The sequence below is a fragment of the Muntiacus reevesi genome, chromosome 11 (genome assembly GCF_963930625.1).
Source record: "Muntiacus reevesi chromosome 11, mMunRee1.1, whole genome shotgun sequence".
Taxonomy (NCBI): Eukaryota; Metazoa; Chordata; class Mammalia; order Artiodactyla; family Cervidae; genus Muntiacus; species Muntiacus reevesi.
In genome coordinates, this window is record NC_089259.1 from 3,683,919 (window position 1) to 3,710,008 (window position 26,090).

General features: G+C 38.1%; 1 long non-coding RNA gene across 1 annotated transcript in view; it reads right to left on the reverse strand.

Annotated features, from left to right (window-relative positions):
• Positions 1-26,090, reverse strand: part of LOC136144414 (uncharacterized) — a 170,313-nt gene that overhangs the window by 35,651 nt on the left and 108,572 nt on the right. The window lies entirely within an intron of this gene.

Sequence of the window (26,090 nt, forward strand, 5' to 3'; positions counted from 1 at the left end):
CTGATATTTGCAAAGTGGAAGAGTTAGTCACTCAGAGTTCTGTAGAGCATGATTCTAGGAAGAGAACATGGCAAGGGCAAAGACCCTGAGGTGGGAACAATTTTGAGACTTAGAAGACCTGCCTGTTACGGGATTATAGCAAAAATGGGTTAGAAAGCAGCACATAGAATCAGAAATAGGAAGAGTCCAGATGTGTAGGATCTTCTAGGCCATGGGAAAAAGTTTGGATTTTATTCTAGGGCAACAATAAATGGAGTAAACGTTAATGTGCATTTCCAGAAAATCATGCTGTTTGTTTCTCTGTAGAAACAGAGATACAGGTATATGACGTAGACTTCTACTTCATTCCTCTAAGCAATAACAGAAGCTAGCACCATGCAAATGGTGTCACCTCACATTTTCTATATAAAAGGGGAGAAGAAGTAAGAGAAAGAAGGGAGGTAAGAAAGAGAAGCTTTCTCCAAAATAGAATAAATGTGCACACTTTTAAATCATTTTATAATCTTTTGTAAAGGATAAATATCAATTTTAAGGAAAGAAATAGCAGCAGTATTGCTAATATTCATCACTATATTTTAATCACTTATTGTGCTAAGTTGCTTCAGTCGTGTCCGACTCTTTGCAATCCTATGGACTGTAGTCTGCCAGGCTTCTCTGTCCATGGGATTCTCCAGGCAAGAATACTGGAGTGTGTTGCCATTCCCTTCTCCAGGGGATTTTCCCGACCCACGGATTGAGTTTGCATGTCCTATGTCTCCTGCATCAGCAGGCAGATTCTTTACCATTAGCACCACCTGGGAAGCCAATAGATTTTATTCTGAAGCAAGAATAAAGCAGCCTTTGGATAAGAAAGTATTCACTGGACTTTCTAGAACAACATCTGGTTGGCATATGCTGTCATCTCACCATAAAAATGTAGTATTGCAGTGTTCATAGCAGCCTTAGATGCTGTGATAATGTTAATAGTTTCTTTTCTAAGACCAAGGCTCTGTATTTGGAGGTCTGCTCTCATCTTCCTTGGGTAATTGTGGTTGCCAAGAAGTCGAGAGGTAGGTAAGTGGTCTCAGTGGCAGATTAGCCAAAGACTGCACAGCCCACCTATTCAGTAGTCCATGTAACTCTCAGAGCAGCTGAGTAATTTACCTGTACTCTACCTAAGGACTCATTTTCTCAGTTTAAAAATTACGTTGCAAGACATATTTAATATAGCTATGTTTTCTTCACTATTTTCTGTGTGCCAGGTAATGTGCTAAGCATTTCTATAATATTATCTTAATTTTCAAAATAATCCTATGATATGGGTATTACTAGCACAATTTAAAACATTAAAAGAAGAAAGAAATCAAAATTTTGCCCAAAGTGATAGTTTGCAAATATTACAACCATGATTAAAATCCAGATCATGTTGGTAAGCAGAGATCTCTTGACTCCAAAGACCATCCTCTACAGTAATATAATATCCTTTTATGATAGCTAAAACACTTTATTTCAAACAATTGCAATAGATGATTTTGTATATATATATGTGTGTGTGCGTATATTTATTTATTTATAATATATATATTTATATATAAATACGGTTTTGTCCTCATTTAATTAATTAATTACTTGTCCTCATTAATTAATTAATGAGATATGTCCTAAGTCATATCTCATTCTTTCGTAATCCCAAAAACTGTAGCCCACCAGGCTCCTCTGCCAAAGGGGATTTTCCAGGCAAGTATACTGGAGTGTGGTGTTGGAGAAGACTCTTGAGAATCCCTGGACTGCAAGGAGATCCAACCAGTCCTTCCTGAAGGAGATAAGTCCTGGGTGTTCATTGGAAGGATTGATGCCGAAGCTGAAACTCCAATACTTTGGCCACCTGATGAGAAGAGTTGACTCGTTGGAAAAGACCCTGATGCTGGGGGGGATTGGGGGCAGGAGGAGAAGGGGACAATAGAGGATGAGATGGCTGGATGGCATCACTGACTCGATGGGCATGAGTTTGAGTAAACTCCGGGAGTTTGTGATGGACAGGGAGGCCTGGCGTGCTGCGATTCATGGGTCGCAAAGAGTCGGACACGACTGAGTGACTGAACTGAACTGATACTGGAGTGGGTTGCCATTTCCCTCCCCTCCAAGGGATCTTACTGACCCAAAGACTGAATCAGGATCTTCTGCATTGGCAGGTGGATTCTTCACTACTGAGCCACCAGGGAAGCCCAATATAGAAATATATGTGCATATAAATGAATATATTTAAATTTTTTGTGTGATTTTAAATATTGAAGCTACTTGCCACTTAAACAATTTTATTTCTTTCAGATAGACCCCTAAGATAGTTGCTAAAAATTTTAGTTTAGGTAAGCTTAATATGTTAAGGTAGTTTTAGATAAAATTAAGTGTAAGTAGTATTTATAATAGTTACTCATACTTTGCTATGGATCATTTTTCATCTTAAATATCCTATAGGTGTGCCTTACCCCACTCTAAGAATGCTGCCCTAGGGAAGAAGTGTGTGGATTCTTGATATCATTTTTCCCATAAAATTTAGTCTTCAATCACTTAATTGACTTACTAATACAAAATTATAAAGTTATATGACTTTGAGTGCCTAATTCAACTCACAATGGAATTCCTATGTTACCAAGATGTAGAAATAAAAATGACTAAATCCTGCATCACACACTTGGTGTGATTATCAGATGTACATCAACTGTGTGAAATGAGAGTGGTTCCTTCAGCACTGCATTCTCAATTGTCACCTCTGCTCTCTACAAATTATTCATGGGAGGAAGATGTCACTTGATGACCCTCCCTTTTTCTTTGTCTCCAATCTCCCACAAGTCGGCATTCTTTTCCCATGTGCATATACTTTCATCCACACTCATGTGAAAATAGAAAGTTAAAGTGAATAAAAAAGTAAACCTGAAAAGGCCACACTGCCTTCCATGAGCCAGATATCGTTCTTCCAAATTCCATTCAATGGACAATAATATTGGGTAGTAAACAGGGCTTTCTTTAAGTATCTCTGTGGGTGATATTTCTTTAAAAAAAATCATTCACATCTCACACTTCTAAGAGATGAGGCAAACTGTCTCCTAGGACTGGTGAGCAAGTTAATGAGGATGAAAATGGCAGCTGAAGAGGAAGACGGACAATCTGACACCTGCCGCTTTCATCTTGCTGTAACCTCAAGTTTGTACTCGCCCATGGGGAAATTAGAAGGGGATAGCAATAAACCACTACCTGCTGACAAAGCAGAGTGCTTTGTGAAGGCATTCCAACTTATTGACAAATACATGGCAAAGTGTTTAATTTATCAGAGTAAATGGTAGTTCATTTCTCATTCGAGGGTCAGTCTGACTACTTGTCTAGATCTGAAGATGCATATCAAGATCAAAGTTATGAAACTGTATAAAAGCAACAGATAGAGTTAATAGCTGATATTTACATAGTTCAAATTAATATATACATGTGATTTACATATTATTTATATAAAATTTTTATTTTTTTTTTCATAATTAAAATCTGGCCTAAATCTTATACAACTTCACCTGCAGGAAGAAAGGAGAGCAATGAGAATTTAAGAGCAACATTGACGTTTGAATATATAAAGGATTTTCTTTGCCTTTTTCCTATTTTTCTTAGGTTAAGGCTGGCTCTTAAGCTTATTCCTATTCTAAGAAAAGTATTTTAAATAAGTTCATGCAGTCCCTCTTCCTCTTGTGTTAATTCCAAGGTATTTAGTTGATGTAGAATATAAGGAAAGATAGGAAACTGGTTTTTTATGATTGCAATTAAAGTGTAACACCTCTTTAACTTACTTTCATATATTTTTATTTAGGAATATAATATCGGGATCCAAGAGAATTCAACTACAACATTTCCCAAGAAGTAAGGCAACTTCTGGTGTTTTCAGAGCCGTTTCCTCTTTCTACCCAGGTTCACTTTGGATTCTATGAGGCCAAGAGTATCTAATTTCTTTTAATTGCTTCTCAAGTTTCACATAGTTACAGAAAAATATTTGCTTTCTATGTGCTTAAATGTACCAATTAATAACAATTTCAGTTCAGGCAACTCTTTTACAGATTTTCCTGTTTTCTAGGAAATACACAATATCCTGGAAGTACTAAGATGAATAAGAAGTCTCCTTATGATGAGGAGCTTAAAATCCAGTAAGGAAGTTGGACACAAAAATATGAATTGAAAACATGGGGTTTTGTGGGGGTACAAAATCTATTTATAATCTAAAAGATGTCAGAAAATTTTGTAGTGAAACAGTGATGTTTGATCTATATTTTTGATGATGAGTAACTGTCCACTTCTGCTTCTGTTAGGTCCATACCATTTCTGTCCTTTATTGTGCCCATCTTTGCATGAAATGTTCCCTGGGTATCTAATTTTCTTGGAGGTATCTCTAGTCTTTCTGTTACTGCAAAATTCAGACTTAAATTGAAGAAAGTAGGGGAAACCACCAGACCATGCAGCTATGATCTAAATGAAATCCCTTATGATTATACAGTAGAAGTAACAAATGATTCAAGGGATTAGATTTGATAGACAGAGTGCCTTAAGAACTATGGACTGAGGTTTGTGACATTGTAAGGGAGGCAGTGATCAAGACTATCCCTAAGAAAAAGAAATGCAAAAAGGCAAAATGGTTGCCTGAGGAGGTCTTCCAAATAGCTGAAGGCAAAGGAGAAAAGGAAAGATACACCATTTGAATGCAGAATTCCAAAGAATAGCAAGGAGATAAGAAAGCCTTCCTTAGTGATCAATGCAAATAGAGGAAAACAATAGAATGGGAAAGACTAGAGATCTCTTCAAGAAGATTAGAGATACCAAGGGGATATTTCCTGAAATATTCATTGGAAGGACTGATGCTGAAGCTGAAACTCCAATACTTTGGCCACCTGATGTGAAGAACTGATTCATTGTAAAAGACCCTGATGCCAGGAAATATTGAAGGCAGGAGGAGAAGGGGACAACAGAGGATGAGATAGTTGCGTGGCATCACCAACTCAATGGGCATGAGTGAGTAAACTCTGGGAGTCGGTGATGGACAGGCAAGCCTGGTGTGCTGCAGTCCATGGGGTCGCAAAGAGTCAGACATGAGCGACTGAACTGAACTGTCCACTGGACAATTTGGAAATAACTAGAGTATGTGTGTGCTGGGGCCATGTGTGAGGTGTGAATCTGGCACAGGTGTCTGGAACAGTCTGTCCCAGTGGGGAATCTGTAAGGGATGGGCAAAGTAAAGGGATGTAAGCAAAGAGGAATCTGAGGCCATAGGGTAGGGGCCACATTGAGAGTCTCCTGTGTCATACAGAGGAGTTTTTATTTATCCTGTAGTAAACAGGGAACCATTAAAGGGTTTTAATCAGTGGCAAACATGATTAGATTTGCATTTTAGAAAAATCAATCTGGCAGTAAAAGCCAGGTGCATTGTGCAAGACTGGAGGCAAAAACTATTTAGGAGCATATTATCATAAATCAGGCTGTGGCGAGGGTCTGCACCAGGGTAATAGCAGTAGCAATTAGAAAGGAGAGACCAGATACAAGGCAAGTTGAGAAGGTACAGTTGAGAGAAACTGATAATTGATTTGTCTCCAATAAGGTGAAAGGAATGATAGACACGATGGAGGAGTTAATCATCGGTCCAGTTTATGGGCTTGAAGACACATGGGGGAAATTTGGAAACCAAACATCTAGTATAAAAGCAGGAGTTGAATAATTAAACATGGTTAAGATTACCCAGAAATCTTTTTGACTAGAGAGAGAAGCCCAAAGATAAAAATACAGGGAAGACAAACAAATACATAAGGAAGAAACATGGAAATTGGAGCCAGCAAAGAAAACTGAGAAAACATGGTTAGTAAAAACTGAAAGGACCTTGGAAAAAGTAATATTATAAAAGGCAGTGGAGGAAAAGTTTCCAGAGAATAGCTCATTCAGCAGAAATGCTGAAATGCCTTGTAGTGGTGAAGAGGAGAACTAAGAAGGTTCTTTAGAATGAGACAAGAAATGAGTTGAGAGAGAGAGGTTAAGAAAATACTAATCATTGGAGATTATAAATAGTGTTTTTAACAATAAAGCAGTAGATTATGTTGATATTTTGTAAGTGTTTAATTTCATTTCTTATGAAAAACATCTAGATGAGAAGTAAATTTGAGATTGAGCATTTTTTTTCCCTTAAGTGAAATAATATATATAAAGTAAATATTCTGGTAAAAGCACACCTTAAGTGGGTGCAGATAGAGTTATGTCTGATCATTTGCAATCCCGTGAACAGCAGCTCACCAGATTCCTCCATATAATTCTCCAGGCAAGAATACTGGAGTGGGTTGCCATTTCCTTCTCCAGGGGATCTTCCTGAATGAGGGAAGCACAAATTGCTATTAAAAAAAAAAAAATCTATACTGTATTTGCACAAATTATAATACAAAAGTCATGAATAGGACTTCTTTTTGGTAGATTTCTAAAACCCATTTATTTGCATGTAGGATGTCATTGATCTAGCGAATTTACATAGACAGATTCTTCACACTGGGTGTATCATGTCATTTTATGTTCTGATCATCTATCACTTGAAGGGAAAGTGTGAAACTAATCACAGTTCTGAAAAAGCATAAATATTGAATGTCCTGCTATCATAAGATTGTAGAACTGCTAGTCTCCTTACTAGATTATGTGAACATTGAGTTATTTTATCCTAAAATTATATAATCCATGTTCATTAATTATATCCCCTCAGTGAACAATAATGTTCATTTGTAAAATTTTCTGATTGGAGTTTGTAAAGGGAGGGAAACTGTGCAGTGGAACTTGGAAAGATAACTGACCCATGCAGGGATTAAATCTGTGACCTTGGTTTTATTAACATTTGCCCCAAACAATCATGCCAAGCAGTCTAAGGCATCAAAGCTAATATAGCATTGGTGGCTAATGAACAATTTCAAATGAGAACATGCAGACATACCTAGTCTGAAATAAGATTTTCAAATTAAAAAAAAATTAATAATAATAAATTAAAGAAAGTCTAGAATTTAACTTTTATTCTCCAAGTAATGATTGAGTTTAAAGAAGCTTATTCATGAATGTTACCTGAGGTTATTTCTGGTTACAGATTAGTACATGTGTATCACATTTGAATACTCATGATGAAGATAGTAATGATAGCAGTTTAGTAACTTTATTAACATATGAAAATGGTATGAGTTGGAAATGATATCAAAATTTAGGCAAGATGAGAATTCTAGGTTTAGTTCCAGCATGTAAAGAGCTTAAAATTGTAGTTCTTTCCTTATAAGAAAAAAAAAAAAAAGAAAGAAAATACCGAACACAGTGAAAATCAGTAATTTTTCTTGGGCCTACCAGAGAAGTGAGGTTGGCCTCACTTCCAGAGAAGCAGGACATGTCTCCATTGGGAAATTCTGAGAGGAAGGTGAACATGGAGTCGCAGATGAGAGCTGCTTACTTGGAGCAGATGCTGTTACAGCCATAAAAGTGTAGGGAAACCAAAGCTGTAGTTTGATGCACTGGTGGGGGCTGAGTGTGAACTTACAGGAGAACCAGAAACTCCTGGGGCTGCAGGTTTAGAGGGGCCCCACACTTCCGGAGGTTTGCTTCCAGGAAGCCCACCAAGTTCTCAAAACGAAGATTGTAAAAAGATGACCTCTGGCCTCTGGCAGGGGAAAGAAAAAGTAGATATTGTGGTCTATACCTATAATTTTTCTGTAACAGATGGATATTCTCCAGAAGGGGCAGGGCGAATAACAGAGCCTTTCCCATCTGGAGAAGCTTATCCCTCACAAACGAGTCCCTTCCAGACTTCCTGTATTTATTAAGTGTAGGAAGAAAACTGTACTAATGGAGAAATGTGTCCTGAGGCACAGATCACTTAACGCTGAGATTTAATCATAAGATTAAAGAATGTGCTCAGTCACTCAGCCCTGTCTGACTCTTTGTGACCCTATGGATTGTAGGCCACCAGACTCCTCCATCCATGGGATTTTTTCAGGCCAGAAACCTGGAGTGGAGCCAATGTCGTCCTCCAGGGGATTTTGCCATCCCAGGGATTAAACGCACATTTCCTGCATCTCTTGCATTGGCAGACAGATGCTTTATCACTGAGCCACATAAGAAACCCAAGATTAAAGAATACTTTTCCCCAGTCCTAAGTAACAAACCAAATGGACCAGTATAAACATAGAGGATTGCAGGTGATAAAATGGCAGGAACTAGACAAGCCCAAAGACAAGAGATGATATTAAAAAACAAGAAATGAACACTGATGCTTTTGGAACATTCAGCTATAGCAAAGACTAACCACAACCCAATTTCTAGCCAGATCAATACGAATCCTCACACACTATTTATCTCAGTCCCTATGGCACTATATCCAACTTTCAACAAAGAATTATAAGCTATGGCATAAAGGCAAGAACAAAACAGTCTTAAGAGGCAAAGCAGGCAACAGAATTAGACTCAGGTATGACACTGATGTCAAAACTATCTGATAAAGTTTTAAAAATAACTATGGTTAATATGCAAAGGACTAATGCAAAGTGTGAACAATATGTGTGCACAGATGAGTAATGTAAACAGAGAGATTGAAACTCTAAGAAAGACTCAAAAGGATAGGCTAGAAATAATAATATTAAAAAACTAACCATACTGAAGAATACTTCTGATGGGTTCATATGTAGCGTGAACATAGTTGAGGAAGAAACAAATAAGTGAGTTGGAATATAATCAATAACGGTTTTCCAAACTGAAACACAAAGAGGAAGAGACAGAAATGAACATTAAGAACTATTTTAGAGATGTAGCTGATTTGTATTCAGGAGGAGAAGAAAGAAAAGAGAAGACATATTTGAAGTAATGATTCCTGCAAACTCTCCAAATTTAATGACAAATCCAGCAAGTTCAGGAAACACAAACCAGTAAATATTCCAAAATAAATAAATGAACCACAAACAAGCGAAAATCCAATGTCACCTTGGTTTATCACATTCAAGCTGCAGAAAACCAAAGACAGAAAATAAATCTTGAAGCCATTCTGTAGGGCCATCCTAATTTCAACACCAAGAAAAACAAACAAACAAATAAAAAACACCTGTGGGCAGATATCTCCCATGGACGTCAATGTAAAACCCTCAAAAATGTTAGCAAATCAAATCCAACAATGCATGAAAGTTTTATATACTACAATGAAGTGAGATTCATTCCAATGTGCAAGCATGCCTCAAGATTCAAAAATCAGTGTAATCATATTAACAGATGAAAGAGGAAAACCTGTATATCAGTTAATGGATAAAAAAACATTTGATGAACTCGAGATCACATTATAATAAAAACCCGTCTCAGAAAACTAGGAATAGAGGGATTCTTCCTCAGTTTAATAAAGAGCACCTACAAGAAACCTACAATTTAACATATTTATACAAGATGTGATGTGGGTGTGAGCTCAGTCATGTTTGACTATTTGCCACCCCATGGGTTGTAGCCTGCCAGGCTCCTCTGTCGAGATTTCCCAGGGAAGAATACTGGAATGGGCTGCTATTTCCTTCTCCAGGGGATCTTCCTGATCTAAGGATCTAATTCACATGACTTGCATTACCTGCTTCGGCAGGTGAATTCTTTACCACTAGCGCCACCTGGGAAGCCCCTTATACAAGATAAGGAACTCAATGTTTTCTGAAACTGGGGACAAGGCCAAGAGGTCCTTTTTCAACACTTCTATTGAGTCAACATAATGGAAGCTCTTGCTAAGCAATAAGGCCAGAAAAATGAATAAAGTATATGTATTGGGAAGGAAGATATGAAACCTTTTGTTCACAGATGACGTGACAGTCTATTTACCAAAAAAAAAAAAATATTGCTGAAAACTTTGAGACTAGCAAGTGAGTATGTTGTATTTACAGGGTAGAAGTTAAAAACATGCCAATTGTTTTCCTAATATAAAAGCAATGAATATTGCAACACCATAAAATTGAAATACTTTTGAAATACATGTAAGTATAACAATATGACCAAGATTTATGTCAAAAACTTAAAAACTCTGATAAAAGAAAATTTGAAATCTCTTAATTGGCATCTGCATATCTTTGTGTGTGTGTGTGTGTGTGAGAGAGAGAGAGAGGAGAGAGATGTCCTTTCAGACCTCTTGCCCATTTTTATTTGGATCTTTTGGTTTTCTTATTGCTGAGTTTTATGAATATTTTTGGTGTAGTTTGCTTATAAGTTCTTTATCAGATATATGTTTTTCAAATATTTTCTTTGTATATGACCTGCTCTTTCATTTTACTAACTATATCTTTCTTAGGGCAGAAATTGTTAATCTTAATGAAGTCTAATATCAATAGCACTGTACCTAAAATCTCATACCAAATCCAAGATCATCCATCTATCTATCTACCATATTTTCTTTACCCAAGGGCATCTAGGTTGCTGCCATGTTTTTGGCTATTATAAATAATGTTTCTATGAACTACAAGGTACATGTATGTTTTCTAGTTATAGCTGTCTCAGAGCATAAGTCCAGGAGTGGGATTGCTAGATCATACGGTAGCCTACTCAATGCATGTGAATGTGAGCAAACTCTAGGAGAAAGTGAAAGACGGGGAGGCTGGAGTGCTGCAGACACGTTTAGAGGCTAACGACAAGAGTGATTATTTTTAGTTTTTAAGGAACCTTTGCACTGTTCTCCATAATGGAACCACCAACGATGTAAACGGGTTCCCTTTCTCCACACCCTCTCAAATTTTTATTGTTTGTAGACTTTCAATGAGGGCCATTCTGGCCAGTGTGAGGTGAAGTCTCCTTGTGGCTTTAATTTGCATTTCTCTAATAATTAGCAATGTGAAGCATCTTGTCATGTGCCTATTGGCCATTTGTATGTCTTCTTTGAGGGAAAAAAACATTGTCTATTTAGATCTTCTGCTCATTTTTTTGTTTGCATTTTATATGGAGCTGTATGAACTGTTCGTCTATTCTGGAAATTAATTCCTTATTGGTCTCATATTTTGCACATATTATCTTCCATTCTGTAGGTTGTCTGATTTTGTTTACAGTTTCCTTTGCTGGGCTTCCCTTGTGGCTCAACTGGTAAATAATCCACCTGCAATGTGGGAGACCTGGGTTCAATCCCTGTGTTGGGAAGATTCCCTGGAGAAGGGAAAGGCTACCCAGTCCAGTATTCTGGCCTAGAGAATTCCGTGGACTGTATGGGGTCACAAAGAGTCTGACACGACTGAGTGACTTTCACTTATCACTTGTTGCTGTGCTAAAGCTTTTAAATTTAATTAGGTCCAATTTGTTTATTTTTGTTTTTGTTCCCATTACTATAGGAGACAAATCTAAATATATATATATATATTGTGATTTATGTCAGAGCATGCCTCTGGCCACATTATGTTTTCCTCTAGAAGTTTTACATATCAAGTCTTACATTTAGGTCTTTAACTGACATTAGTTTCGTTTTTGTATATGATGTTAAAGAATGTTCTAATTTCATTCATTTACATGTAGCTGTCCCAGTACCAATTATGGAAGGACTGTCTTTTCTCCAGGCTTCCAGGTGGCAAGTGGCAAAGAACCCGCCTGCCAGGAGACATAAGAGATGTGGGTTCCATCTCTAGGTCAAGAAGATCCCTTCAAGAAGGGCATGGAAACCCACTCCAATATCACTGCCTGGAGAATCCCATGGACAGAGGACTCTGACAGGCTACAATTCATAGGGTCGCAGAGAGACGGACAAAACTTACCACGTACACCCCATTGTGTATTCTTGCTTTCTCAGCATAGATTAATTGACCGTAAGTCTGTGGGTTTGTATCTGGGCTTTCTGTTCTCTTCCCTTGATCTATGTGTATATTTTTGCCAGTATCATATGTTTTAATGACTAGTTTTGTAGTATATTCTGCAGTCAATGATTGCAATCTCTCCAAGTTTGTTCTTTCTTGGTTTTATTTTGGCTATTCAGGGTCTTTTGCGTTTCCATAAAAATTGTAAATTTTTTGTTCTAATTCTATGAAAATTTTCATTGGTAATTCAATAAGGATTGCATTGAGTCCGTAGATTGCCTAGGGTAGTATGATCATTTTAACAATATTGAGCCTTTCTATTCAAGAACACAGTATACCTTTCTATCAGTTTGTGTGGCCTTCAATTTATTCCATCAGCATTTTACAGTTTTTGAAGTATAGTTCTGTTGCCTCCTTAGGTAATGCTATTCCTAGGTCTTTTATTATCTTTGATGCAATGGTAAATGAGATCATGCTCTTAATCTCTCTTTCTGATACTTCACTGTTAGTGTATAGAAATGCAACAGATTTCTATGTATAAATTTTGTATCCTGCAACTTTACCAAAGGTATGATGAGCTGTAGCAGTTTTCTTCTGTCATGCCTTTAGTGTATTCTATGTGTAATATCATGCCATCTACAAACAGTGAGTTTTACTTCTTCCTTTCCAACTTGGATGGTTTATTTCCTTTTCTTCTCTGATTGCTGTAGCCAGGACTTTAAAACCTATATTGAATAAAAGTGGCAACAATGGGCTTCCTTTTCTTGTTCCTGATTGTAGAGGAAATGCTTTTCACTGTTGAGCATGACATTAGCTGTGGGTTTGTTATATATGGCCTCTGTTACATTGAGGTATGTTTCTGGATGGCTGGCTGTGGGGTCAGGGGACCCAGACGGAGTATCAGCTCTCTGGTGAGCAGGGTAGTTCCTGACATGGCTGGTTGAGGGGTCCAGGGTATCTCAAAACTGGGCCTGCCCACTGCCGAGTAGGCCCAGATCTCATATTCACTGGATGAGGAGTCCGAGGTTTCTTGGAGGTGCTGTTTGTCTTCTGGTGGGTGGGGCTATGGTCCAGGGCATCTTAGGCTAGTGCTGACCCACGAGTGAGCAGAGTCAGGTCCTGAAATCTCTGTTGTACCCCAGGCATCCTGGAGCTGGTCTGGCGCTGTCTTAGTGATGTGTGAGGCTGGATCCTTGGTCTGCTCTCTGAGGTGTCCAAGGCATCCCACAGCTGATGCCAGCCTGCTTGTGGCCGTGCTGGGTCTTGACATTTGCAGGCTGTGGGTCTGTGTTGCTCCAAAGACTGGTGTCCACTTGCTACTAAGCAGAACAAAGTTACTGTGCTCATTCCAGCCCACTGGTGCGTGGTCTGGTTCAGTGGTCTGAGTTGTGAAGAATTGGTTGTCAACTTACTTATCAGTAGGGTTGGGACCCAGGTGTTCTCAGGATCAGTGCCAGTTCTCCGTGGGTGGAACTGGATCTCTGACTAAGGACCATAGCAGTCCGGAGTTGGAGTTGACTTGCTAGTAGGTGGAGCCAAGGCCCAAGTGTCCTGGGGCTGGTGCCTAGCAGCTGGTGGATGAAGACAGATAGTGCCAGCTACTGGTGAGATGAGCTTTCTTAGGGTCTCCAAGTGCTAGGGCCTGAGGTCAGAGGCGTGTGTACATACACTGGTGGCTGGGGCTGGGCCACAGGGCTTCTGATGGGTGGAGAGAGTCTCCGGGCAGTTGTGCCACCAGCGATTTCTAAGGTAGGGTGTGCTCCTGGGTGAGGTTGGGTCCTGGGGTGGCTGTCTGAAAGGGCTGGTGTGGCCTGGGACCGGGGTCAGCTCATTGGGGGGTTGGTAATCTCTCCATGCTAACAGTCTAGAGAGAGGACCCCAAAGCAGCAGTGGACAGCCCAGGTACCCTCATGACAGAACGTGTTCCCCAAAGTGGCCGCATGAGCATCTGTGTTCCCAGGATGGATTCCAGTTGCCTCTTTCCTCTCGGAAGCCTCTCCAAGATGAGCAGATGGGTCAGACCTAGTCTAATTTTGAATCCCTGCTTCTGCCCTGGACCTTGGAGCATGTCAAGTTTCCTGGGTACCTTTAAGGGAGCAGTCTCTCTTTCCCACAGCCTTCTGGCCCTCCCAAAAGTAAGCCTCCTGGCTTCAAAGCCAAGATCACGGAAGCTCCTCCTTCCCATACAGAACCTCTCTTGAAGAGATACTCTTCCCTGTGTGGGTGACCACGCAGGAATGTGGGGCTTGACTCTCCCTTGTCCCTATCTGCCCTGTGCTGCTCAGCGTGGAAGGTCTTTTCCAGTTGTCTTTGGGTCTTTCTCAACAATAGTTGCTCTGTATTCAGTGTAAACTTCAGTAAGTCTGTGGGACAAGGTGAGTTCAGGGTCTTCCTACCCTCCTTTGAAAGTGTAACATTCAAAATATACTATATTATATTATATTATAATAATGTTAATAACATTAACATTGGAAATTCTTTTTAAGTGCTGGTGTATAAAACATTGGATAATATAGTGGGAAATAAAGATAGATTTCCTTTAAAAGAATGAGCAGTGCAAATCACTAAATATGAATACAAATGCTAAATATTTTTCTATTGGAAAAACAGAATTTCTAGGTAAATGCTTTGTGACTACATAGAAAAGAAAGCCATGAGCACAAGGAAATATGAGCATTCTAAGAACAATCTGTGCTAAATTGAAATTATTAATTTTTCAATACAGATGATGATCAAAATATATTTAAATATCACTTCCTTAAAGAGATGGAAATACCAGACCATCTTACTTCCATCCTGAGAAACCTGTATACAGGTCAAGAAGCAATGGTTAGAACCAGATATGGAACAACCGACTTGTTCAAAATTGGGAAAGGAGTGTGTCCAGTTTGTATATTGCCACCCTGTTTATTTAACTTATTCGCTATGTGTGAAATTCCAGGCTGGATGAAACCCAAGCTGGAATCAAGATTGCTGGGAGAAATATCAATAATCTTAGATTTTCAGATGACACCACCTTTATGGCAGAAAATGAAGAGGAACTAAAGTACCTTTTAATGAAGGTGAAAGAGGAGAGAGAAAAAACTGGCTTAAAACTCAACATTCAAAAAACAAAGATCACGGCATCCGGTCCCATCACTTCATGGCAAATAGATGGGGAAACAAAAGAAACTTTGAAAGACTTTATTTTCTTGGGCTCCAAAATCACTGTGGATGATAATGGCAGCCATGAAATTAAAAGAAGCTTACTCCTTGGAAGAAAAGCTACGACAAACCTAGACAGTGTATTAAAAACAGAAACATTACTTTGCCGACAAAAGTCCATCTAGTTAAAGCTGTGGTTTTTCCAATAGTCATGTACAGATGTGAGAGTTGGACCATCAAGAAGATTGAGTGGCAAAGAAATGATGCTTTCAAACTGTGGTGTTGGAGAAGACTCTTGAGAGTCCCTTGGACTACACGGAGACCAAACTGTCACTTCTAAAGATCAGTCCTGAATATTCATTGGAAGGACTGATGCTGAAGCTGAAACTCCAATACTTTGGCCACCTGATGTGAAGAACTGACTCATTAGAAAAGACCCTGATGCTGGGAAAGATTGAAGGCAGGAAGAGAAGGGGACAGCAGAGGATGAGATGGTTGGATGGCATCACTAACACAATGGACCTGAGTTTGAGCAAGCTCTGGGAGATGGCAAAGGACAGGGAAGCCTGGCATGCTGCAGTCTATGAGGTCAAAAAGAGTCAAATGTGACTGAGTGACTGGGAAAAAAAAAAAAGCTTATTGATGGTATTATATTTTATGAATTGCATTAAAATTAGAGTGAATCTAAACAATGAAGAGTCTGCTGAGAGAGTTTTATGAGAAGCAATTGAAGGGATTGGATTTCTTATCTAGGATTTAAAGACAAGAATTAGGTTATGCATCAGACTTTTTTCATAGAGTTATTACTTTTTTTTTTTAATGGAAGGGAGAAGGAAATTGTATTCTACATAACCTTATTAGCTCAAGTAGGAAAATACAGTTTTTCAGCTAAATCAAAAAAACTTTTTTTAGTGGGACAAAAAGCCAAAAGTCATGTGATGAGTTTATGTTATTGGGAACATTATAGCAAAAGCTATCAAGATATTTTTTCAACATTGCTTCACATAGTTTCCTGTCTTTAAAAGATATTAACACAATAGCTTCTAAGTTTCCTTTCAAATCTAACATACACCCAACTTGGACATAAAGTCAGTAAAATACATACAAAACTTGTGTCCAAACATGTACAATTTGACAAATAAAAATTTAAATACACTGACTAGTGAGTGGAGCAAAGTGGAAGTAGATGTTTGTCAGGGAACAAAAGACACAGATTTGGTGCAGATATAAAGGATCTGTTGATAGCATGCTACAGAGCCTGGTGACTGGATTTGAAGAGGAACTTTCCCTAAGCTTTACCCTGGAAAAGTTATAAAAGTAACTGTGGGATTCATTAATAAAGATATAATTAAATAAATGGGGTGACAAGGAGTAACGGAAGAGATAGACATTAAAATATATTTGCTAAATTAACTCTTCTTGTACACAAAATGGGAGGAAAAGTCAATGTAAGTTTATTGGGGCAATTCGATAGGAGGTAGCAGGAACATGCTCCACTCACAAAGATCCCCTGGAGAAGGGCACAGCAACCCAGTCTGGCATTCTTGCTTGAGAATCTCGTGGTCAGAGGAGACTGATGGGCTACAATCCATGCGGTTGCAAAGAGTTGGACGTGACTGAAGTGATTTAGCACAACACACGACAAGGACTTTAAAACAGGAACAGAGATTATCTTGAAGGGGAAGAAGGTATTGTAGTCTTTTCCGTCTTCATGCATTAAAAATATTTTCCAAATTTTCTGTGGATGTATTACTTTTACACGCTAAATAAAAATGGTAAAGTAGTTTTGCAAATATAAGAATGAAGAGATGAAATGACAGTGTAAATTCTTCTGTTTAGTGAAAGCCAAGCTATTTGTTCATCTCCAAACCTTATCCAGAGGTAGATCACTAAGTGGTGATTGTTTAATAATGACTCCTCTGAAAACAACATTTTTCTTAATGTGAAGAGCCATGTGGAGCTCTTACTGGCACTTGGGGTCCTTCTAGTAGCCTGGGTTCAGAAAGGAAATGTTGAAGGCTAAGTTGTGCAGTTGACAGTAGCACTGCAGCGTGGCTCCTACTGAAGATTATAATTGGCTGAACTTAGTTGGAGAAGAAGTTTTTCAGTTTACAGCTGCGTGCAGATGCTCTTCTGCTTGATGGAAAATGAATGCCAGGTATGGTAAAATTATCAAGCAACCCCCTCCCTTGTCAGGGAAAGGTAATGTTTCAAGACATTTTCATTTCCCTCTCTTGGTTCTTTGCTTTGGCGGGCGGGTGGGGGGGTTCCTCTTTTATTTCAGTATTCTTTCTACTGTCACCTTTTCATCTTGCTCCTGCTCTTCTACAAGAGTCCATTTTTCTTTCTCTCCATATCCACACTCTCCTCTCATCTTTCCAAATGATGTTCTGTGAAGCACCAATGCATAGCAAAATAACTTTGGATGTGCAGAGTGGGTCCCTAACTAATAAGTTACACTTTTACTAATTTCAGTCAAAGCTTCAGAACAGGTTATTAATCTCTCTGGGGCATCTGACCTTCCACTGATCTCCCGGGTTGCCATAGGTCAGCAGGTTAGCTAAGTGGCATTCCATTTACCTTCATTGCTTCCTGAACACCTTTCCTATGCTAGGCATTTGTTCCAAGGGCATTCTGAGATAAAAAATCTTTAGTAAGAAGAATCCATCTTTCTTTAGTAAGATGAATACTGTTGGTCCTAAAGAGAAAAGAGTTTAAAGTTTCTAGCTCATTCCCTTTCTTCTCCAATTATCACAATACCCATCACCACCACACTTTACCACCACCAAAGAAAAGCGCTAATTGGATGGATCAAAGGACACTAATTAGACGACTTCTGTTGTGGTATATCATTAGCTGGAGGGGTAGTCTATACTGGGGAAGAGATAGCTTTTTTTCTTTGGAACTTTTTAATACAGGCAGAGTGGAAAAGTGGCTTGGGCTCCTCCCTCTCATTTCTCAAAAACTCTCTTTCATCTCACACTGAATGTCTGTCTCTGGGTCTTCTTCTCTGTCTCTGCCTTTTTCTCTTCAGTGAATCTGGAGAAATGTGACATAGCCCATTACTTTGTGTGTGCGTGAGCAACTAGGGTAGATTTTTTTGAAGGTCACTGCCATGTACATTACCCTGTTCTTAAAAATCTTTGTTAGAGAACTAGACACATTTCCCTAAACAGCTGCTTTGTGAGGACTGATATGATCTAGGGTTGCCTTTCCTTGATGCTGGAAGAGGAGTCTGAGCATGGATGTGAAAGGTGAAAGTTGAAAGGGCAGGCTATTCTTCGGCTACATTCTCAACTTAAGGTACATTGTGTTCAAGCAAAAAGAAATTTCTCTTGTTCCCAGTATGGCTTATTAAATTTTCACACTTAGGTTTGGAGCCCAGCTTAATAACAATATAACTCTTTGGAAGTGCAATAAGAGGAAGGGCTAACTGGTGCCAGATAAGATTCAGGAAGTTTTCTGTTCCCTCTTGCCTAAAATCCTACTTACATCATTCTGTCAATGCCTATAGCAAACTCTGTGCTCACTCTTTTCCTTCTCTGTGTCCTCACTAAAGTCTCTAGACTGTAACTTCTGTTACATTTGAGCCAATTGGAAAAAAAAATAGAGATTTCTCTTCAGTAAAAAGATTTGTATCCTCTGATGCATTATAAATATTACAATAAACCTGAAACTTGAGTTAACCAAAATTGTTACACAGTCAGCTTTTTAGGAAAAAAGTCAAATGACCCAAAAAAAGGCATAATACACTAAGTTAATATCAGGGCTTGGGTAAAAATGCAACTTCTAGAGTTTTACTTGTACTCACTAGAGTTTCTGTCTGATCTATGCCCATAAAATGAGGATTGATGTTTAGAATGATGTCCCTGAGGCACTGAGGATTCTGAATCATGAAAGATTCAATTACCTTCAATAAACTGAACTTAACCATCTCAAGGAAGGTGATGAATACAAATTAGAAATATCATCAACAAGCAGTGCTGAAACACAGAAGTTTTTTGATTAAGAATCAAGTAACTAGCATTTCTGATTTATTAGAAACTGTATTCTCTACGTAGCCTAGAAAACTGAAATTTTCTATGTGCATTTCACTGTGGTTCAGTGCACTGTGGTATGGCACCAATTATATTGTATTTATACTATCAAATAGGTAACCGTAGGTAACAAATGACTACCCAAATACCCCAAATGTTTTGAGCTAATCCTACCCCATCTCCTTTGCCACACTATCTTTGACTCGGTTCCAAAACTAGTCTTTTTGCTTCTTCTTCTCCAAATTAATCACTCGTACCACAGATATTACTTTTAACTGCATTAACTTCTTTGCTTTTAATTGATTTTAGAAGCATCCACAAGGCACGATGTGATCTGATTTTATCTTCTTATTGAAATTCAGTTAATGTCACTGTCTTCCTTCTCACTCTTGTTCTGACAAATAGGCTAACTCAGTTTCTTCACACTACCCTTCAAAGGGAATGTAGAAGTGGATCCTTGTATACATGAGGACATAATATATAATGCTGTTTCCAGTCAGGAGCCCTGTGATTCACTGCTCAATACTACTGACACAAATGGATAGGTGTTTGGAAGAAAGCAAAATTAGGTTCTATCCTAGAGAATATACATCAGAAATTCCAGGTTAATTAAATATTAATGTGTAAAAATAATAATTATAACACTATAATGTTAAAAAAAACTATTAGTGTAAAAATAAGAGACATAGCAATTTAGGAAAAGCTATTTGAATAAATGTAAAATCAGGTAGGGAAATCCCAAAACCCATATTCAAATATGAAAACTGACTTTGCATGGAGAAAGTCCTGTAAATTAAGTTCATAGAGAAAAATCAGATTTGTGGAAAATATTGGCAATGTGGAGCATGGAAAATATAAGAACTTCTTAAAGTTTGATAATACGGAAATTAACAATATAAAAGGAGCAATAAAAAGAAATATATTAACAGAATAGGCGTTTCACAGAAGAGCAAACCTAAATTGCTGAAAATTATGACGAGATAATCAAGCTTAGTGGTCACCAAGAAAGTAAAATTAAAGTCACCTCATGGTATCACATCTACTTATCAAACAGACAAAGTCTTAAGTCTAAAAGTGTTTATCTGTGTCACTACCAGTGATGCGGATGAGAGAGTACTTTCTTCATTGCTGCTGGAAATACGAGTTGTGCATCCTTTTTAGAAAACAGCTAGGTAACAACTACCAAAAAAATAATAAAAACTGTTTGACTATGCAATCAAATGAGGGCAATTCCCCACAAGGAACTTTAACCCAGCTCTAAAATGTATATGCACACATGCCTACTTGCAAGCACTCATATGATTGCAGAAGTTTTTTTATGGTGGCAAAACCCTGGAAAATGAATATATGTGCTATGTATATAAGAAATTAAATATGGAATAAAACATATTAAATTATGGTCAGGGGAAGAGATAATGGGAAGAGAAAAGGCAAAAATGAAAAAAATGAAACAAAATGGCAAAAAGACTGATTTAAAAATTATTCACACAGGTGTTTATGTGAAAGGAAAAGAGGTTTTTGTTTTTAATGAATAAAACTAGAATTCTTCAGAATCAAAAGAAAAAATTCTGAAAGCAAAAATTATTGTCAGTATTATCAAATAATATACCTAAAATTAGTGTGTTTTTATGTAAATTCTTTTCTTGAGAAAGGTCGTTTCGAAAGAAATAGCCTTCACCAGGCGATCTGTACCATGTGGAGCTTGCTCAACCGGCGTCTCCAGGCTGGAACGCTTTCCTGCCTGTGTGGCTGGCTCTCTGCCCTCCAAACGCCCTTTTTTCAGTGATCATCCACTTATCTTTGCTTTTCTTCTTAGTGATTAACACATTAATAATCTATATATTTATTACTTTTTCTCTCTACTTTGGAAGAAAGTTCTGTGAACCTTATCTGTCTTATCCATTATGGAATGTCTTTTCATAGTACCATGAATGTGCAAAACAGGTCCTCAGCTGATGTTCGTCAAATTAAAGAGTAAACATTTTAAATCCCTTTTTGTGTCTTCAGATCCCTTGTTACCCATTCAACTATAAGGCAGGGTATAAGTGTTACTTTGAAAGAGAGAGACAGAATTCATTTTATTCACACTACATGCCAACCACTGGACTAGTCAGTGTCTTAATAAATTTTGTCTCATTTAACGTCTTCTATGAACCATACCATGACCCCCATACTGTGACGGCAATATAGGATTAACTAACTATTTTCATTTTATAGGTGAGTTTGCTGATAATAATTGAGGTGAAATAATTTACCCTAAGACCATAGTCATAGTAGTTGACACAGTGAAGACTGAAATACAGGTCATTAATAACGACATCATGTGCTATATAGTATATTACACGTCTTCAAATCTTGCAATCCACTTTAGAGTGTGAAAGTTCATCCAAGTTATCTCGAATCCCAGTTGGATCCAAGCTTTTAGAAGTTAGTGTTAGTATTTTTCTATTAATGTAATCATGGGCAATTTACCTAACTGGTCTAATTCTCATTTTTCGTGTTGATAAAGTTGATAGTATCTACCTCATAAGCTTGTTTTGAGGGTTATTAAAATAGTTAATGCTGCTGAAAAGTGAAAGTCACTCAGTCATTTCTGACTCTCTGTGACCTCACAAACTATACAGTCCATGGAATTCTCCAGGTCAGACTACTGGAGTGGGTAGCCTTTCCCTTCTCTAAGGGATCAAACCCAGGTCTCCCACATTGCAGGCAGATTCTTTACCAGCTGAGCCACATGGGAAGCCCAAAATACTGGAGTGGATAGTCTATCCCTTCTTCAGGGGATCTTCACAACCCAGGGGTCAAAATGGAGTCTTCTGCATTGCAGGAGGATTCTTTACCAACTGTTGAGACCGCATCTATTTTGAAGAAGTGCTCAAAAAATACTAACAATGAAGTATTTTTCTTAAAATTATGAATGACTTCTGAAACTCAGAAAAATAAATAACCTGTGAACACAGGATCAAAAAAAAAAAAAAAAAGTGAAAAGAGGACTTGGATTCATTCTATCTTATTATAAGCCTGTGTTTTTCCCTGTTGCTTCACACAAAGTTACCCTTTGAGGGGAATGCATTACTTCCTTAGTATAGCATTTGGATGGTCAAACATGAGGTTCACCTCTGAATCAGAATTTGGCTGCTAAAGTCCCTTTTCACTTGCCAGGAAAGGAAGCATCTGAGACAGGTACTGCTTCTGTGTTGAACAGAATTTTAGTAGTTAAAATAGTGAATTCTTATAATAGTGACTATGGGAGTAATATATCTTAAGTATGCCCTAGGACACTTCACTATTATCAAGTCTGTCAGAGCTAATTCTGCTTCACAAGGGTCCCTGGTGTAGAGTCTGTATGCAGTGATTGACAGTGGTAGGTATCAAGAACCTGGGCTATGCGGCTCTTGATCATGGCTGCTCTAAACAAGGGCTGACAATTTGGGCTGTTTGACATTGTGAAGGCAGGGGACTGAGGAGCACATCTGGGCCTTGATGACTCGTGTTCACCAAACTTCAAATGACATTTGCTACTCATTTTTTCAATCAAGGATCCAAAACATGTTTTCCTTTTAAAAAAATAACTGAAATACATGTATGTGTGCTAATCCATTCATGTCCGACTCTTTGCAACCCCATGGATGGCAGTGCAGCAAGCTCCTCTTGTCATATACTTTATGTTGTTCTTAGCTGGCTCCTCTTAAAGTCATGGTAATGCACAGAAGTCAGAGCATTATCTGGTTCGTGAAATCTTAGGAAGCTTTACTAACCTATTGAAATTTTCTGACATCTTGAGAGCAGGCAATGCAAAATGTGGCTCTCAGGAGACCTTTAATCAACACCATAATAATCTGTACTTTAGTTTGTTTAGCTGCAACTGTCTCCCACATAATCTTGTGGTTTATTGTTGCTCAGTTGCTAAATCATTTCAGATTCTTTGGGACCCCATGAACTGCAGCACACCAGGTTCACCTTCCCTGTTCCGAAAATAATCTCCATGACTCCAAGTGATATCAAGATCCTAAACCTCAGAAACTATGAACGCATTGCCTTACAGGGTCAAAAGGACCTTGAGTACGTAATTAAGAATCTTGAGATGGAGGATGTTATTTTGAATTATCTCTGTGGGCCAAATGTAATCACAAAGACTCTTATGAGAGGGAGGCAAGATGATCAAAGTCAGAAAATATAGATACAAAGATGAAACAGCAGTTGTAATGATGTCCTTTGCAGATGGAAGGGATGACCACTATCCAAGGGGTGCAGGCAGACTGAGGACTGGAAAATTAAAAAAAATATAAAAAGACTTCTACCCCCAAAGCCTCCAGGGAAACATAGCCCTGATGACTCCTTGATTTTTCTGACCCAAGAAGAGTAAATAAAAATAATTTGTGTTAAGTCACTAAGTTGGTGGTGATTTTTTACAGCAGCAATAGGAAATAATATGGATATATTGATGTAAATAATACATCCAATGGTGATATTATCACTAAATGTGTGAATAATGAATCTGCAAATAGGCCATCCTTCCCATTATGGATGGTTCTCATTCAGGAAATTTATCTTTTCCATGTAGGAAAGCCTATAAAATTTTTGATAGCCTATAAAATTGTGGCTATATATGAGTAAACATGTTTTTAATGGCAAGCAATAGAAAACTCTAGTTTATTAGATCCAATATTAAAATGAATTTTAAAAATATGCTGGTCTCATGGAAACCAAGAAAGAGCTTTAAAATCAAGCACCTGGAAAATAGGAGCCAAGGCTGGTCTGGGGAACTCTGCAACAGGGATCTACAGGGTGAACAACAAAATTATTCAAGTGAACATGATCTGGGCTCCAGCAACTCTAAGGATTCATGTCTTAACATTTATCAAAATGTTAAAACTCCTGATGGACAGAGATTAGACCAAATATCCCTGTTCTGCATCTGCCAGTCATGGTCAAGGGAAAAAGGCCACAGAGTAACAACGTGGAGGCCGGAGGACCGCCTCTGTGTGTTGCAGCCAATCCTAGAGGAGGGAGATCCATGCAAGCAAACCCAACCCTGCGAGCTGACCACTCACGGCTCTTGTGACTGCATGGCCATTGCTGGGTTCATGTGTTTCTTTCCTGAGGCCCAGGAAGGAAAGATGGAAAGGCAGAGAAAACCCTCAGATTTAGCTTAATTGCAAAACATAGAAAGGGTAGAGAATAACCCCCAGTTTTAGCTTAATTGCAAAAGATAGAAAAGGTAGAGAAAAACCATCAGACTTAGCTTGATTAAAAAGGATATTGCATATTATGACTCAGTAGTTACATAAGAAAACAATGAATGTTAGCCAAAAAGCACTCCTTAGGAAATTAAACATTAACAAATAAATATAAATATAATTAAAAGAGAAATATGAAAGATAAGTAATAGACAGGCTTCAGATATTCATCACTGAATCTGTATGTCCAGAAAGTTTATCTCAATAACATTAATGTCGTCTTCTTTTTAAAGGCAAACCCAGCCCACTGGGGTAAAAAAACCTGGGTTAGAAGCCTCTCTCCACTGTCAACCAGCTGTGGACTTAATGTACAATTATTCACTTAACCTACAATGCCTCCATTTCTTTGGATGTCAAACAAGGATAATGATACTATGAAGCATTATTAGAATTAGAAGTCATATGTGAAAGTAAGCTTTCAATAAATATTAGGTCTACTTTCCCTTCCCTCAGCATAAACTGGAGCAAGTCAGAGTGTACATCTGGTGAAAAAGCATGGATGCTTATTAGGAAGGAGGGGAGATTTTCTTTGAAAAACTAGTCTGTTTGTAAACTTCTCTATTTCTAGTACACATCACAGATCACTTTTCCAAAAATATATTTAAGTTCATAAATAATTTATATACACAAGGAATGTATGTGTTTATCTGTAGGGGTTGCCTGCTTTTAGAAGTCACGCTTGCATCTAATAACCTATTTAAATATGCCCTTTATAGTTACTATCTTCCTCTTTCATGTTTCTAAGGAGGCAACTTACACAAACACACGCAATGCACGTGGCTGTGGTGGCATCCCTGGAGAAATGGATTTAAAGTAAGACTGATGAGGGATGGGATGGAGCGGAGTAAATGAAAGAGGAACAGTGTTTTCAATGGCTGATGTCTTCTGTGTGGTCAGTTTGTGGTAATTACACAGATTATCTTCAGAGGATAAACTTCTATGTGGGAGTCTTCGGCCCAGCAGGGGCAGGGCAGTGCAGTGGTTAGGAGCAACCTCTGGAGTAAGGTTGCCTGGTTGCAAATCTCGGATGCTGTTTTCTAGCTATATGACCTTGCAGCATCTCTGGGTTTGCATTTTCTTTTTGGTAAAAGATCATAGTTCCTTCTTTGTAGATTGATTTATGATGATTAAGAATAAGCATTCTAGGCACTTAGTTAGCATATGATGTGTTGCTTAACTCCTTGCTTTAAAAAGTAACAAAAATGTTGATCATTATTAAGATTCATCTTACTGAATGATTTAGCATTCCTAAATCTATTTAGGCAAATAACAGTTCTACTATAACCTGCACATGAGAAAAATGGGCAGTCTGGATTCATTTCTTTCTTCCTTGTGTCCAGTCTAATTGCTAAAGAATAGAAGATGTTCACTGTGAACTTTCCCGTACTGAATTTAGATTATTAGAATCACTAACCAAGTGAAGCACATGAACAGGCAGTCAAAAATCTTATCCCGTTCAGGCACAATCAAAACACCAGTTTCCACACATATAAACAGAAAGCATTCTAACTTCCTTATAGTCTTAAAATGAGAATTTTTATCCTTGTGTAAAAGATGCACCACGATATTTAGTTGTGTTGTTATCTTTGAAATACTAGCCATCCTATAGAATGGAGTGAGGCTAAACGATGATGGATTAATTCTAACTAAGAAGATAAACTCAAAATCCTTCACATTGCTCAACAGACAGGTTTTGTCTGGTGTGTCAGGCATGCTGTCATCACATATATTTGTACCCTTGCTTCTGCACTGGCCTCTCTCTCTTCTTCACTGGCAGTGACAGTCTCAACCTTTGTTGCTGCCCTGAAGACCAACTTTATCCTGAGATATAAAATGAAACTTACCTGCATATCTCTTTTGCCTAAATGAACTCCATG